This window comes from Salarias fasciatus, chromosome 19 (genome assembly GCF_902148845.1).
Source record: "Salarias fasciatus chromosome 19, fSalaFa1.1, whole genome shotgun sequence".
Classification (NCBI taxonomy): domain Eukaryota; kingdom Metazoa; phylum Chordata; class Actinopteri; order Blenniiformes; family Blenniidae; genus Salarias; species Salarias fasciatus.
The window spans coordinates 14,693,460-14,709,091 of NC_043763.1; positions in this window are offsets into that span (position 1 = coordinate 14,693,460).

Below are 15,632 nucleotides of genomic sequence, written 5' to 3' on the forward strand. Positions count from 1 at the left end.
GCTTCTATTTCGGTTCCCACAAGCACAGTATGCTCACTGGGCGCTCACACTCATGCATTATACCTGCAGGCGCTAAACAAGTGAGCGACCTGGTGACCTAATGAAATTGAGATGACCTTAAATTATTCATTTATGTTCTTTTTGGGGGGGCAGACAGATGGGGTCACGCAGCAGAATGCAGACTGACGGTGCAGTGTTTTCCGACTGGACGGGCGCCGTGCGCTCAAAAGGGTTCTGAGCAGCGTGTCTGGAGCACAAAGCAAAGGAAAAAAAAAAAAAAAAGACATTAGTTTCTTTAACATCAACTTTTCTCTCGACGCCAAACAACACATATTATTTTTTTCTTTTATTGTGCAGCATTACTGTGTGGAGTTAAAAGAAAAAAAAAAACCTTTCTTTGAGGTTTTAACTGAACAAGGCAGACATATCGCCGTTCTCCTCTGTTCTGGATCGCTGTGCATTTTAGAAGTCATCCACATTTCTCTTTGGAGTGTGACTGCAGCTGACATCGTTTTCTCTGAGCAGCTTTTAAAGTGTGATTCAGAATTTATTTTTTGCTTCCAGAACATCCGCACTTCACTCAGATCAGAAATTCAACAAGGCCAACATAAATACGATGAAAGTCTCTGTAGAGGCCGTCATTGCCACCAAAGGTTCTGTCTTAAAAATATATATATGTGAAGAATTACAATTACAGTATCCAGGGTGTGAATGGAAATGGATAGAAGAGTGTAGAGACTAAACTATGATTTAAACCACACACCACAAGCATGAAATGAGAGTATAGGGAGGAAAAATGATCATAACAGAGCGACCAGAAATAGATGAAAGAAGGAATCATGAGGGAAAATGTAACTGTCTGAAAGATCTTCCTCATTGTAAAAGATTATTGGTAGATTGAATAATCTGCAGCACCAATAATCCAGAGACGGTCTTTCTTATTTATTATTCAGATTTCCTTTGGTTGTTCGTCCAGTTCTGCAGCAGGACAGCGAAGCCAGAACAAAATGTGTAGTAAATTCAGAGCGTGTCGAACATGTCAGTCCGGGAGTGACGTTCCGTCAGAGGCAATAATAGTCGGACGAAAGTAAAGATGACAGAAGCAGCAGACAGCAGTGCTAATCCTCCCGGCCCGGTGGGATCCTGCCTCTCAACATCTGCCTGCAGCTACGAGCAGCAGCAGCAGGCGGCTTCATTTCTCTAATGAGAGCGTTGCACACTTTGCCAACAACAGTTGACTGGGCGGTGACCTTGCAGCTCTGTGACCTGCTGCACCGACCAACACACGCACACACGCACACACGCACACACACACACACAAGGTGTGATCAAGCCTTCTGGGGATGATGCATTCACTTCCATTCATTTGCTGCAGACTATCTCTGAACCTTAAGTGAGGAAGCCGTGATGACTGGTTGTATATCTTCTTACCGTTTCACAGAAAACACAAAAGAGGCGCTCAGGTTCATGCATACATATCTCTGCAAGTCTTCCCGCCTGCACCTGAAAACAAAAAAAACAAAACGCACACACCCATTTTCTCCACAAAACGAGACAGATGAGAGTGAAGCGGAGCGCTGCAGCGAGGCAATTTATTCGTCACTCAAAGAAGAAGCAGAGGTAGAGGGTAGCAGGAGAAAAATGTTGGAGGATAGGTGTCACTGACACTCACCGCAATACACAACTCTCAACATTACGCCGCATAATTAGTGAGAGACCTTTGAAATTCCCGGATTCAGGCTCATTTTATGGCTGTAGAGTTTTGGAAAAACTGAGCAATGACTGTATGGTTCAGTTCATTTTTACAAGGTTACTCAAACAAATGTTGATATCTGACAGTATTTCTAATGTGTTTTTGAAGGTACAAAGAGGCTAATGTTGCAAATGTGTGACATGCTGGTGAATACTGTTTGTGACTGAACGGTTTCAGGAAATTAGATTTTTTTTTTTTTTTCTGTGAAACTTTCGCTGCTGTACTGGCTCTTCCTTTTAGTAACGTTTCGTTCAGATGTGAATGGGCCTCAATTCATCATGTAGTAACATCTATAATCGCTGATTGCTTGGTTATGTTTCCTCTGTTTTGCTTTTTTTGATACCAATACTGACAATAATCATCAAATGAGGTTTTGATCAAGGGTGAGTTATTAAAGGAACTGATTTCAAAGCTTAAAATGAGGACAGACAGGCATGGTTTATGTGGGAAAGTGTTTGTGAAAATGGTGTTAAGCAGCATATGGTGTAGCCCCAAGTCGGTGCGTGTCGTGTCGAGTTTCCAAGACGTACAGTTGATCGATTCCCTGAGGAGTAAATACTGAATAGAAAAAACACGTCTTTCAAATGTTCTTAATGGTTTTGTTGTAGCAACATCATTTGAATTCAGTGCAGGCGACTGACTCGATTACCTTCCTGCTGCCCGGCTTACATCAGAACGAAGATAGTCCTGTGTATGCGTTTAATAACGCAGCATGTCTTCATCCTCGTGTGTAAAACACCTTCCTGACTGCTGCATCCTGACAAATGCTGCACGTTCGGGTTTGTTAAGCAGAGGACGTTTACACATTGAGAGTCTGTCACAGAAAGGTTTCATTTCCACTTGAACCGTCACATTGTGTGTTTGCGTGCGTGTGTGTGCGCACGCGTGTGTGTGCGCGCTCGCAGCCGTCCTGATGTGTCCATCCATTCCTTGGTTATCTGCCACCTGCCACAGCTGTTCCTCTTTCCCGATACAGCCTGTGTCTAGCAAATGTTATCATTAACTTCCAGATTGTTCCCTTTGCTACCTTCAATAATTCTGTTTTTGGACTGCTTAATGGCATCGCTGACTGTTTTGCCTCTTTAGGGGCTCGTCTATTTACCGTTTGCGTCATGTTAGTCTGAGGACTGGAGAAGTGACAATAACGACACCTTGTTCAGACGTTCTGAAAAAAAAAGCCTAATTAATTGCTTTCACATGGCAGTTATTTAAGAAACTGTTGAAAACACAACAGGCTGGACAGAACACAGAGAACCTCACAAATTCACACAAACTACACATAAGTATGAACACGTGCTTTCAGTTATGGACTTGCAATGGTAATGCCAGAAACATCTTATTTCAATGAATCGCAATTAAGGAAAACATAGTTTTGATTATTTTATTTAATGGGAGCTAGAGATAAGGTTTCCTATTTTAATTTAAGGGTTTGTTTTTATTTTTTCCTCTTAAATTGAGGCAAAACAAAAACTGATCTCCAACCTGTAGCTTGATTGGCATTTGTCATTTTCGACCATTTCAGAGGGCCGGTCTACAGTCCTGTTGAAGCCTGCGGTCCACCACGAGACGCGAATATCTTTTTTTTTTTTTTTTTTTCTGTATTGGAGCTGATCGAGGCGGATGTTTCTTGAGGACAAAACCTACAGATCCTCCTCTTAAAAAAATCATGATGTTTTAGGTAGCCACACATTTCAGGATGAGGTGATTCGAGTTCGATGATAATTAATTTCGGCAAAGTTCAGAGTAAATCTGCAGGTGATGAATGTCCTTCTGCCTGGAAACACAATATTTGTGCGTGTGTGTGTGTGTGTGTGTGTGTGCGTGTGTGTGTGTGTGTGTTTGTACAGTACCGAGGTCGGTAGCTCCAGAGCTTCTTTGACACTGGAGAAGCACCAGGGGAGATGTGTTGGATCTCAATCAAAGGCGGGCGGGAGCTGCAGAGGAGGGCAGGGTCACAGGTGCCCCGGAAGGGAGACTCCTCTCTTTGTTAGCGAGCGCAGGCGTCTGGCATGGTTAACATTTCAGTGAGAAAGAGTTGAAGCTCTCGCTCCTTTCCGCTCTCTCTCCCGTGACATCTTGCTCCATCCACTATTAGAGCAGTAACCGGGGCGGTGGTGTGGGATTTCACTCCCTCGCTGCCTGCTTTCTGTTTTCTTTTCAGAAGCACAGCAATGTGTCACTCAGGAAACTGACAGGATGGTGATGCTGAAAGTCATTATTGCTGTTACTGCAACGCTGGAAATACTGACAAACACAGAAATGACACCAGCTTGATCGCATTTAAATTTTTTTAAAAAGAGGAGAAACAGCAGGATTTTTGAAGAGAGGCGGCTTTATCGACTTAACATTGTTGTTGCACTGATGGAATTAGTGCAGATGGCAAAAATAATCGTGATAACTACAGAGAAAGTGTGCATAAATCTGGGGAAATTAGGAGACATGGCATGAAATGAGCCTGTTTCAAATCCAGACCTGCTTAACCCTGCAGAGGAGGAAAACACACACGGCATCTCCTTTAAAATTTACAATATCCACAGCAGCCATCTCCTTCCTGACAGTCTCATTTAGCTCATTAAACAGAAGCTAAATGAGGTGTAATTCAAAAAGAAATTACAAATCTCTCTTGTAATGGCATTGATTTGATTTGGCCCTCCACCTAAATGCCTCGCCCTAAGCCCTATTTGTGAGACTGAGCTTTATTCAAATGATCCCTGCATGCATTAGGAGGCTTTTAGCCGCCTTTCCATCCACGAGGAAGGCCCAGAGCTCCAGGTGAGATTAGATGTGACTGCATGATAATAGAAGCACTAATGCAATGACAGCCAGATTCACACTGCGCAAAGGTTACGGGCCAGTCAAATTCTTAATCAGCTCCAAATGTCACAGCGCTAACCTTGGGTCCCAAAAAAGGGCGTATCCGAGCATCGGGAGGCAGAACGTGTCGGCATGCCGATGAGCCAGACGGGGAGGGGAGGGTGCTGGGTGGGAGGAATCTGCAGGCAAACTTTGTTCAAAACACGAGACGGCTGTGAAAATCAATCCCCACAACAAAGTCAAGATCAGTTCGCTAACTCTTTCTAGGACAACAATTTCAGTTGTGCAGCTGTAGGATTCACGGCCCCCGTTTGAGACTGTTTAACCCACGGCGGACCGATTGCTGAAGTCCAGTCGAGGTTTAACTGAGGTCAGGAGGGCGTCATGTGTGGAAGCTGGACCGAGCCGTCGCTGTTTCTGCCAAGTGACGTAGCCCTGGCGGCGGTGCCGCCGCCACGCGAGCGCCTCCAGCAAACACTGAGCGGCCTGTAACCGGTTGGCATGCGAATCAGCACCTCCAAGTCAGAGAACACGGCTGCTTCACGGAAAAAAGAGGCGACGGGAGGGGGGGGGGGGACCGTGACATTTACTGAGACAAGCGGCGGCAGTAATGCGGTCAGTTTATCAGGGAAGAGAACTGGAAGTCTAAACTCTCTGATATTCCTCACTATGATCTCATGTGGAAAGAGCTGAAAAGAAGAGACGTGTGAGAGTCTATGTTTTTACCAAACAGAAACTGAGGTTGTTCTACTGAGCTTGTCACTAGCAAGGGATAAAACTGGTAAAAATACACCTGCTTTCAATTTGCAGGACCTGTATTCTGAGCTAAACCGGGCTCAGAAAAAGAACAAAGATATATTTGTCGGTTTTTGAAGTAACCCTTCCAGAAATAAAAGTGTCTGTGTTTCTCCTTAGGGAGATTATCATGGGCTTTGCTATTTTCTGTGTTTATTTTACCGGACCCAAGTCTTAAAGCCGTGGTATTATTCAAACAGAACGTTTCCGAGGGCGCAAGAGATTTCTCCAAACAATGGGAGCTTTCAGAAATCGACTCACTATTTAATTGTTTTATTAACACTGACTATAAGAAATGTCAAATGTACTTTTAAGAACCCCACCCAGTCTGGACAGCACTTCTTCCACCTATTTCTGCTTAGAAGTACTTATGAACAGCTTCAATTTTGGTATTTTCACTTCCTTGACACTTCAAACGAACCATTTGTGGAAATGATTTGTTAATTCAGTCATATTTTTGTTGTGTGTTCGTTTGCAGAAAAGCACGTGTTTGCAGCTGTTCGGTGGTCTGAAGAAAATACGATTGAAGTGTTTGAATATCCTGAAAAAAAGTAAATTTCACATCAATTCTTTGTCGATTAAAAGAAAAGGAAGCTGAACGCTGAGCTGTCGATGTCTTTCATTGGAAACATTCCTCACTTCTTTAGGTGTTTGGTGGCTGTCAAGTGTGTTTTGTTCCTGCCGCGTGTCGGCAGAAGTGAAGGCGCTCCCTCCTGCGGGTTGTGGTTTCACCCTGTGGTCTGACTGCTGCTCTGCTCAGCCCCGTCTCAGCCTGTCAAACACCAGCAGTGGACACAAGAGGAGAGCTGCGAATGCACCCAAACACTCCGACGCTCATTCGCTCACAGAGACCCGGATTTCTGAGGCAGAAATAAAAACCCACATCATTATTTTTTTTCCTTCCCTCTTCCTACAGGTGACACTTCAACAAGCGCACCTTTGTTGTTCCTATGTTGTGGACTGCTGTTAAAAGGCTGGTGGGGACAAAAAGCAAGACGCTGTGGGTGGAATCGGTAAATAAAGAAAGACAAATCCCATGCTCAAACAAAAGAGAGACGAGAAAAATCCCCCCCAAAATAATAATAAAAAAAAAAAACAAAAAAAAAAAACAAGGTTTTAAAATGCATCCAGGGATCACACAAGATGGGAAATAAAAAAGCCAGAGTCAAACAGAACAAGCAAACAGCATGAAATGACAAAAAGCACACAAACACACACAAACACACACACACAAAATAGTAAGACACATACAATACATTTCCCGTCTTTTTTTGTTCCTTTCCCTGGTCGTACATGAACTATACCACAACAGGAAATGCTGGGGAGGCATGAAAAGCAAAAGTAAATCGAAAGAAACAAGAACGACCACAAACACAAGCAAGAGAGGACGACTTGGCATTGCGGAGGAAAGAAAATTCTACATAGGAAGCATCAAAAATAAAACCTGAACCTGTTCAAGAAAGAAGTCCGAGACAGACAGGCTGGATGGACACCACTTGATCTCAGAGGTGATTCAGGCTCCTGAGAGGAGAAGCTGGTTCCTCGCTGTGGGACGTCCTGGGGTTTAGGGGTTACCAGGCTGGAAATATTGCTGGAATATTTATTATTTGCCTCGTGTCCAAACAAAAGACGTATATATGTCTCATTTATTAGCACAAAAGGAACAAGCCAAGCATCAATGGACTATGGTAAACAGTAAGGCGTAGGATTAAAGTCTGAAGAGAAAGAGAAAATTCCCTTTCTTCTGGAAGCTGTCAACGCACCTGATGGAATCTCATTAGTGTGGGCTTCACAATAGCGGTTTAGTGTCCCAAGCCACTCTAAGTGCTATTTTACGGGATTTTCCACCCTGACAAGAACAATACTCTGAAGAGTCTATCAGGAAACTGCTCTACCCTCCCACTCAAACGGAGAGAAGCAGCCTGTCTGCCTTAAACGTCTGCACGCTGCTGTGGAAAAAAAAAGAGGATGGAGGGCTGGAGGAGGTTATAGAAGATCCTCTCTTTATTTATCCACCTGAGCACTATCAAGACCCCCTCCCCGGCTCCTTTGCACCTCCCAGAATAGACCAGCCTGGGTGAGCTGGTGGGCCTGATTACACCCTGCACATTTATCAGTTTCCAAGGCTATCATTATCCTCCCGGGGGAAGCTGCGAATCCACTCCGGCAGTTGACAGGTGCGGGGCAATTTTAAGATTATTTATAATGACGGCACCACCTCAGAATCCACCATCATTGGCAGCTGTCCTCAGGAATATGTTAGAGCGACACGCAGGCAGGCATAGACTTTTAATGACAGAGTGCTTGAAAAAGCAAATAAGGAGAATGGGAGGTTGGGCTCCTCAGAAATACAAGAATAGAATAAATGAAGGGAACGGCGCAAGCTGTTCCTTTTTATCCTCCGATAAGCATATACTTAAAGAGCAATATATGTTGGCAAATTCATCTTCAGCCATGTAGAGTGAAGTGGTGTTTGACCAGGCTCTCTCAATTAGGATAAGGGTGCATAAACTGGATGATGGGGAAGATGAGCAGAGCGGTCCAAAGGGGGAAAATCCAGTAGCAGTAGGTTTTTAATTCATCAATATTTATGCTCACAATAAATTTGATTCTCTAATTCAGTGTTTTAAAGATATTCAATGGTTTCTCAATGATAATATTTCATTATATATCCTGATGATGTCCCTGAAGCTCTCTGGTGCCTCCATGTGAAGTTCACTCAACATTTTAATGTAGAAAACCACTGCATTACAGTGGAATAGACCGATAAAGCAGCCAAAATGCACAGAAGTGATGAAAGCATTCAAAAATCAACTTACTCGTTCGCTTACCCATATCTCTAAAAAAGGAAAAGAGGAGAATGTCTGTTTCTTTCAGCCCACCTTCGTTCTTCCTGCCTTGTGGCCTGACAGCTGATCCCGGCCACCTGCAGTCCGCGAGGGAGTCAAACCACTGAAAGACTTATGAGAAGAAAATGCCAAACTGTTGTAGTGTCTTCAATAAAAAGGGTGATATAACGCATGCTTAGAACTCCCTGTCTGTGTGAGTTATAAAACAGATCTTATGCACATTTAAACTTTCAGTTAAACAAGCAACATGCCACGTAATTCAAACTTCAATATTGGACAAATTTGGGCTTCCAGCCACATTACCATCGTCTTTTCTGTTATCACTGCAGGTGCCCCATTAGAGCTGCATGAATGCATGTTTGCATTCGTGAATAATCTCCATCTTTCCAACAGCAGGAAGTCAGGTCCTTTAAAGGGTTAAGCCAAAAACCACGCAGACAAACAGTAATTACTTTTCGAATACTTTACATTTCAACACAGGGAACTCCAGCTAACACTTGGAGCAGAAGCATCATTAAAAATCCAATTACGGAAAGTTTTTCTGCAGACGTCTCCCCCGTTTGCTTTATGGTCAGGAGGTGAGCTTCTGATGACTCATGGGAGATGCTTGTCATCAAAGGACTTATTTTCATTCGACGCTCTTTCAAGGTTATAAATACTCATTCCAGACAGACATATCTGGGGGGCTGGAGAAGATCACATCAGTCAGACTGCAGGGGAGAGACCACCTGGGAGCGGAGAGGAGCGGAGTGTGTGTGCATGTTTCACCGCTGCGGTCTTTAAAGGAGGGGCCGCTATGCATATTATATAAGGTTACAGAGTTAAGTGTTCATATTAAGTGTGAGATAATGAGGTTAACTGCATGTTAAAGTACCTTTAGTGAGGAAGAAGCTGAGGAAACACACTGAAGCCGATGTTGTCTTGTCGTTGACTTCCTGTGGTCGGCCGTGCCAGACAGAGACAATCAAAGAGCCATGTGGAAACAAAACAAAACAAAACAAAACAAACACTTCTCTTTTGAAAAAGCTGTCTTTTTCTCAGAATTGTGTTTTTTGGAGTTCCTACAGCTGAGCACATCAACTGGACAGAAGGTTTTTTTTTTCTTCCAGGGAGTTAGACAACTATTGTGTCCTTGGTTGGGGATTCAATAAATTTAACTTTTTCTCATGATGTATGCACGCAAATTGTTTGCCGCCCCTCTCTTTTCCCTGCTGCATCACTACATCGACACAGTCTGATTACACCTGAACCATGGAAATCTGAAAATACAGCAAAAGATCAGCGCAGCAGAGGTGCAGTGGTTAGCGCTCTCGAAGCAGGAAGGTCTGGGTTCAAATTTCGACTGGCCCTCTTGGTGACCCTCAATTACCCCTAGATCTGAATGTTTCTTTGTGGCCTGTCCAGAATGCATCCTGCCCTCACCCTGCTGGGATTGGCTCCAGCACCCTAAGACCTGCACAGAATGGAGCAATAGAAGATGGATGGATTTGCAGTAAACCAACATTGTATAAAATTAATGTGCTTGTTTAAGAAAAAGTTTGGTTTAAGAGAGTCCAGGGATTGGATGTTTCTGTTGTTGAGTGGGAGGGGGGTGGGGCGGGGGGCGAGCGGCTGGCTGCATGGTGGCCATGAGTGCTGGAGGTCGTGTGAGGCCGAGAGAGGAGGCAGATCTGAGAGTGTGTCTGGGTATGGAGGAGGGAGGTTACCGAGGATCTTGAATGTCAACTTTAAAATTGTGAACTTTCATCAGATCTGAGTTCAGATGACTTCAAAAGAATATGTGATTTTCTGTATGTTTGTGTCTGAAATGACCTCTTTCACTTCATCTGGAGGTGCTCTCAGGGCACGGGGGAGGCTTCGTCTCTCTGTTAAGCGTCTAAATGCAGTTCTGGTTGTGAACAGGGCTCGCCCATCTTCCCAAGTGAAATCATGACATTGATGTATTGGGATCAGCGGGAGTGGGAGTGTAAATTCTGACCAGTCGAGCAGTTATGTGGCATCTATTTAAAGCAGGGAGGGTGAGGGGAAAAGCTCAGGATAGACAGGCTCCACATAACAGGTTTACTGTCATCTTATGTGAATGTTTTACACATCTCCGATGACTGTGCTCATGTTTTGCTTCACACAATTACCTCAATGGAATTTTTAGACATCACAGTTGGTGTGCAACCAACGTGAGACAAACACTGAATATGCATTTCATCCTCTTTCAGCTGATGTGATTATAGAACTGAGGGGCTTTTGTGACTGTGTAAAAAAGCCTGGAATCCTCCACTTTAATGATCGCGCCAGAGGAGTTGATCGGTAAACAGTACAGTAAATATACTACAAACCCAAGGAACTTCCTGCAGTGAATTGTTTGCTAAGTACAAACCAGGGAGGCCATATAGACATTAACCTGTTTGCAGTGATAATCGACCGTATCCCACAGAACGCAGCTATCATTACATCACAATAACCCCAGCGCATCCCCTCCGTCTTATCGCCGCAGTATCTATTTTCAGGAGGATAACGTTGCGCTTTGGGCTGTCACACGGCAGCAGCATATTGCTTTGAGCGGTGCCTCCGTCTTTTCCAGCTGAAGTGTGAAACGGATTCCTCCATCCTCTGCAAAGCTCTTCCATCTGGATTCCTGCTCAAGACTGCTTGATTGTCACGCTACATCAGACTCCACAGATAAGCTGTTACTTCTATAGAGACATGTGTCACGCCGCTCATCGCATTTGAAAAAGGTCAACACAAAACAAGGATTAAGGATAACATATTCTTCTCCGCTGAAATGTGGCAGCTGTGTTTCTGAGAGCAGAAATAAACTGGGTGTTGCGAATCGTCTGAGGCCAAAAGCTGTCAAGTGCATCACGGCCCAAGTTCGGTTTGGAGCAGCATGTAAACGTTATCCATGGATTTGTTCCTGGCTTACATTCTGATGTGAATGAGCAGTGCTAGTATGTAAATCCCATTCAACAGAAGTCCGGTTCATCGGGCTTTAGAGGGTTTATGAATAGGAATGGACTGAAATGAGTGGAGTTCTCTATCAACGTCTCAAGTCGTTATAATTTTTTTTTTTTTTCGGTGGTGTGATCATATAAAGATAGACTACTGCGCCATGCCTCTTTAACACGAATTTAAATATAAATCATTCAATTTGAATGGCAGGATGAGCTCTTTAAACGTGACTTTATGCAAGCCTAAGGTCATGAAGACAGAGGTAGAACTGAGTGTGTATGTGTGTGTGCGCGTATGTGTGCTCTACATCACACTACACCACATAATTTCTTCTCCCCGATCCAAAATCAATACCAAAAAAATATTCTCCCAATCTACTTTCCAAATGGCAAACAAGAAAGAAAATGAGAATTAAATGCGAGCAGAGTCCCTGCTGCAGGACTCCCCAGAGAGGAGCCTTTTATTATATAATGTTCTTTAAAAGTATTTGGTGGTAGTCGTAGTGAAATATATAAACAAATCCTCCGTGATGCATTCTGCAGACACTCAGGACAAACTTTCTCCACAAGTGTTGAAGATACATTTACAAGCGAGCTGTTATTACCCACTTGAACCTTAATGTCCCCGCTTCCCATTCCATTTCACCCTAAACTGATTCAGAGCTTCCAAACGACCGCCGTAAACATTACAGTATGCGCTTTCTTCATGGCGAGCTTCCACGGGAGGTGCCGCATTCCTTCTGTTCCTCACATTTTCTACACCAGTGTTTATGTACCGGATAAAATGCCAGCACTCGCTGAAAAGGTGGCTCATGTGCTTCGCAGCTCATTTGCCGCGCTTCGGTGATTTGAATAAGCCTTGCTTTTTAGATGCTCGTCCTAAAACCTGAGAGTTGGACCCTGTTTTTCCCTTTTTAGATTTTCATTCCCCACATCAGCTGACACTGCTAACCTTCTGATACACTGCCAGTCATGAATCAGACGTGGCGTTTCGGCCTGACGGACTGTCTTATCCGTCTGCTCACAGCACAGAGTGATTTTTCTACATTTGCTGGTCCAGTGTCAGTCATACTCCCACTTACCAAGTTTACTCTTGTTTTTCATGATGGTGCAGTATGAGAGACAGCTTGTCACAGATTCATGTATCATGTCTCCCTTGAGTCTGTTTTTGACTTTTTACTGCCTGGGACTATATTGTTCTTCCTTATGTAACTCATTAAAGGGTTTTTTTTGGTTTTCTTTTGTTCTGTGTACTTCTCAAAACTTTATTTGTGGACCTGTTTGGATTTGGCTTCACAATGAAATGAAAAGGCAGCAGGCCGCATCCTGCTTGTTCAATGAATGATTAAAAGTGACCCGTTTCTGGATCTCTGTGTAAGAGAACCTCAGAAGGAGAGCACTTGTTACAAGATGCTTTAATAGACATGGACTTTCAAATTTTGGAATAGATGCCAGACAGTGCAATGGCACACATCATAAGGAGACCAACCGGCAACTGAAAATAGTGAGAATGGCACATATATAATGTTTTCTCCCTCACAAACCCTTTCGATAATAGACACCATGCCGATTCAGTTTTGGTGGATGACACAGACTCATGAACAGATGCCAACTTTTTCCAAACTTTTCTTAAAGTTGTTAAGCTTCCTTTTTGTACCTTATTGACAATTCTGCTTATTCCAGCTTGGCAGGGTGCCCCCCTTCAATTGAACGGCCAGAGTACTGAATCATTTCCATCTGTTTACTTTTTGAGGAGCCTGCTTCTTGTGAAAAGAAAACTTTAAAAGTTTCGATGTTTCTATCAAAGCAGCGTCTCACTTGTCTCACACCTTGAGGTTTGCTAACTTCTAACTTTTTTTCTTAATTGCACTGTGAATGTTAAATGTGTTGATTGAAATAGTGACATATTAGATGCAATTTCTCCATTCTTCCCGTCCCTTTTTTTTATTCCTGTGAACTTATCTGATGATACAAGCTCACACTTCTCTTTCCTTGACCTTACAGCACCAACACCCGACACAAGTGGACATGATTAATAGCAATTTTCCCTCCGATCACACCACCCTTAAAGGCTGTCCCAAGCAGAATCTATTAACCTCAACATGGTACAATATGTGAATCGATGCAGGGTAATGTAAACTCTTGGCTCTGGTCCCAAAAGCGACCAAGAAAAAGAGTTAAAAAAAAAATATACAGAGATGACTGGATGTGAAGGAGGAAATCTCAGTATTATATCTAAGCCAAGACAAGCCATTTCAGCGAGCTCCATTCTAATAAGCCACCCCTGACTGTGAGTGAGGCGGGTGAGAGTGGAAGCCAAGCAGCCTCTTAATCCCAGTTTGGCTCTTTTGATTCTGTCAGGGAACGTTTCCTGCAGTCTCTGATAGCCTGACAAGTGGTGCAAATCAAATGTCCAGGGTTCGCTGGTCCTCTGTGAACAGTGTGTTTGCAGAAACTTGATCTCCATGTGAAACCGTAGCTGGCAAAATCTTGTTTTTATATGTCATTATGTAGCTTTCGATTACCCCCAGCCCCACAGGATTCTACTTATTTCCTGAATTCAATATTTGGCCTCACATTGGCTATTATTTTACAGCCTGTGGAGCGAGGTGGCCTGCAGTCATGTTTCCAAACCCCGTGCCAGAAGACAGACTCACATGTTTCTCCTGTGTGAGCCGTTTCCATACCTTTCTGACAAAACCACTGTGACTGTGACTCCAGATGGCATGAGTCAACGTTTCCTCCGTTTTAATGCATGGTTTTTGATTTGATAATACACATGTGGTTCATAAGAATAAGTGTACTTTTAATATAATGAACCCAAAAGTGGCCACTGCCTCTCTGTCACATCTGAGACAACAAATGTTGAATAAAGACAAGAAATGACTTCATTAGTTTAACATTTCTTCTCAACCATTGAAAAAAGCTAAAAACATAATGCTTTATTGCATTATTGCAGGTGATTTTGTCAACTCCTCACAACTTTATGGCATTTCTGAGAAAAAGAATTAATATATGTCTTCAGTTATCTATTTCTAATGCATATCATTTACATTAATTGGCTAGTTGACTTAGTTAAACATATACAAATTATGTTCATATATGTTTTTGTATTTGTTCACCATCTGAGATTGACACTGGCGATATCGAGTATTGGCCTGTTTTGAATGAATTGAATGAATTTTCCACCCTACATCTATTACAGGGGTCTCAAACCCAGATCCTGGAGGGCTGCAGATGATTTCCTTGTATCCCTGCTTCAACACTGCTGAATCTCACGAAAGTGTCATCAACAAGTTCAGCGTTGGTCACCCAGTGATCAACAAGTGCATGACTTCGGGGGTCATCGCATTTTCTGCCAGTATGATAATAACTGCACTGAAACAGAAATGGGGGTGCATTCCTAATCAGGGGGTGTCTCCGACCATATGTCTACCATATCTGTTATAACATTACATTTTCTTGACCGCCCCATGAAATATGGGGCTGTTCACTGTTTAAACATCTTTTATCATTATTAGCAGACCTGAATAATGGTCAGGACCTGATAAACTAGTTTCCTTACACCACCTCAGTCTCATTTTTTTAAAGCCTCGGTGGTGTTAAGGAGCTTAGAGGCTTGGCAAGCGTCATTTTTCTTCATCGGCATCCACCTGGCTTATATTCATCTGGAGAATGTTCGAGGTGGAGCCATTAATCATCTTTTTCTGTCGAGCAGATGAAGCGTTTAGATTGCAAATATCTTTGAGGTTCCCCTGCCAGCTGAAAGCATGTTCATCATTATCAGCCTTCAGAGAGCAGGAACTGCCTCAGCAGCCATGTTTAAAGCAAACAGAGCAGTAGCGGAGTGCTGAAATCGGAATCTTTTTCACAGCTCTCTGTGACATCCATAGCAGAGGTATAATGGGGTGTGCCTGCATGAGATACATGAGAGAGATTAGGATGTAGAACAAAGCTTCTCGCTCTAATGAGGTAATATGTGGAAACCTACTCTCATGATCTTTCAGCGGTACATTGTGATGGATTCTAGGTACCGTTTCAGATCTTTCGTCATCTCTTTAAAGGCTTTTCTCTCCCCAAATGGTGCTTAGTCAGCGTTAAAATTCTCCAAAACCACAGCAGAGGCTAACAGAGAGAGCAGTGGTGCTAATTGGAGAAGATGATAAAAGGCTTCCTTTCCATCTGCGTCTCCTTTCTGCTCAGTTACATCTGATCATATTCTCTTGCTGCACAACAATCTATTCATCTTAATAGGTAATTATTGTGTCTGCTGTGATCTACAATGTGAATATTTATAGTTTCTTTCTCGGCATTCCTGAATGGTTTCAGTTTCCAGAGACCTCTGGTTGAATTTCTGCTTTTTTCTGACATTTAAAAGTGCAAACCAATCACATCACTATGGAATAAATAATGACAAGCAAGAAGCTGCTGAAACTGAAAGACGCTGACAAACAGTGTGTGTTCACAAGTCTTTTC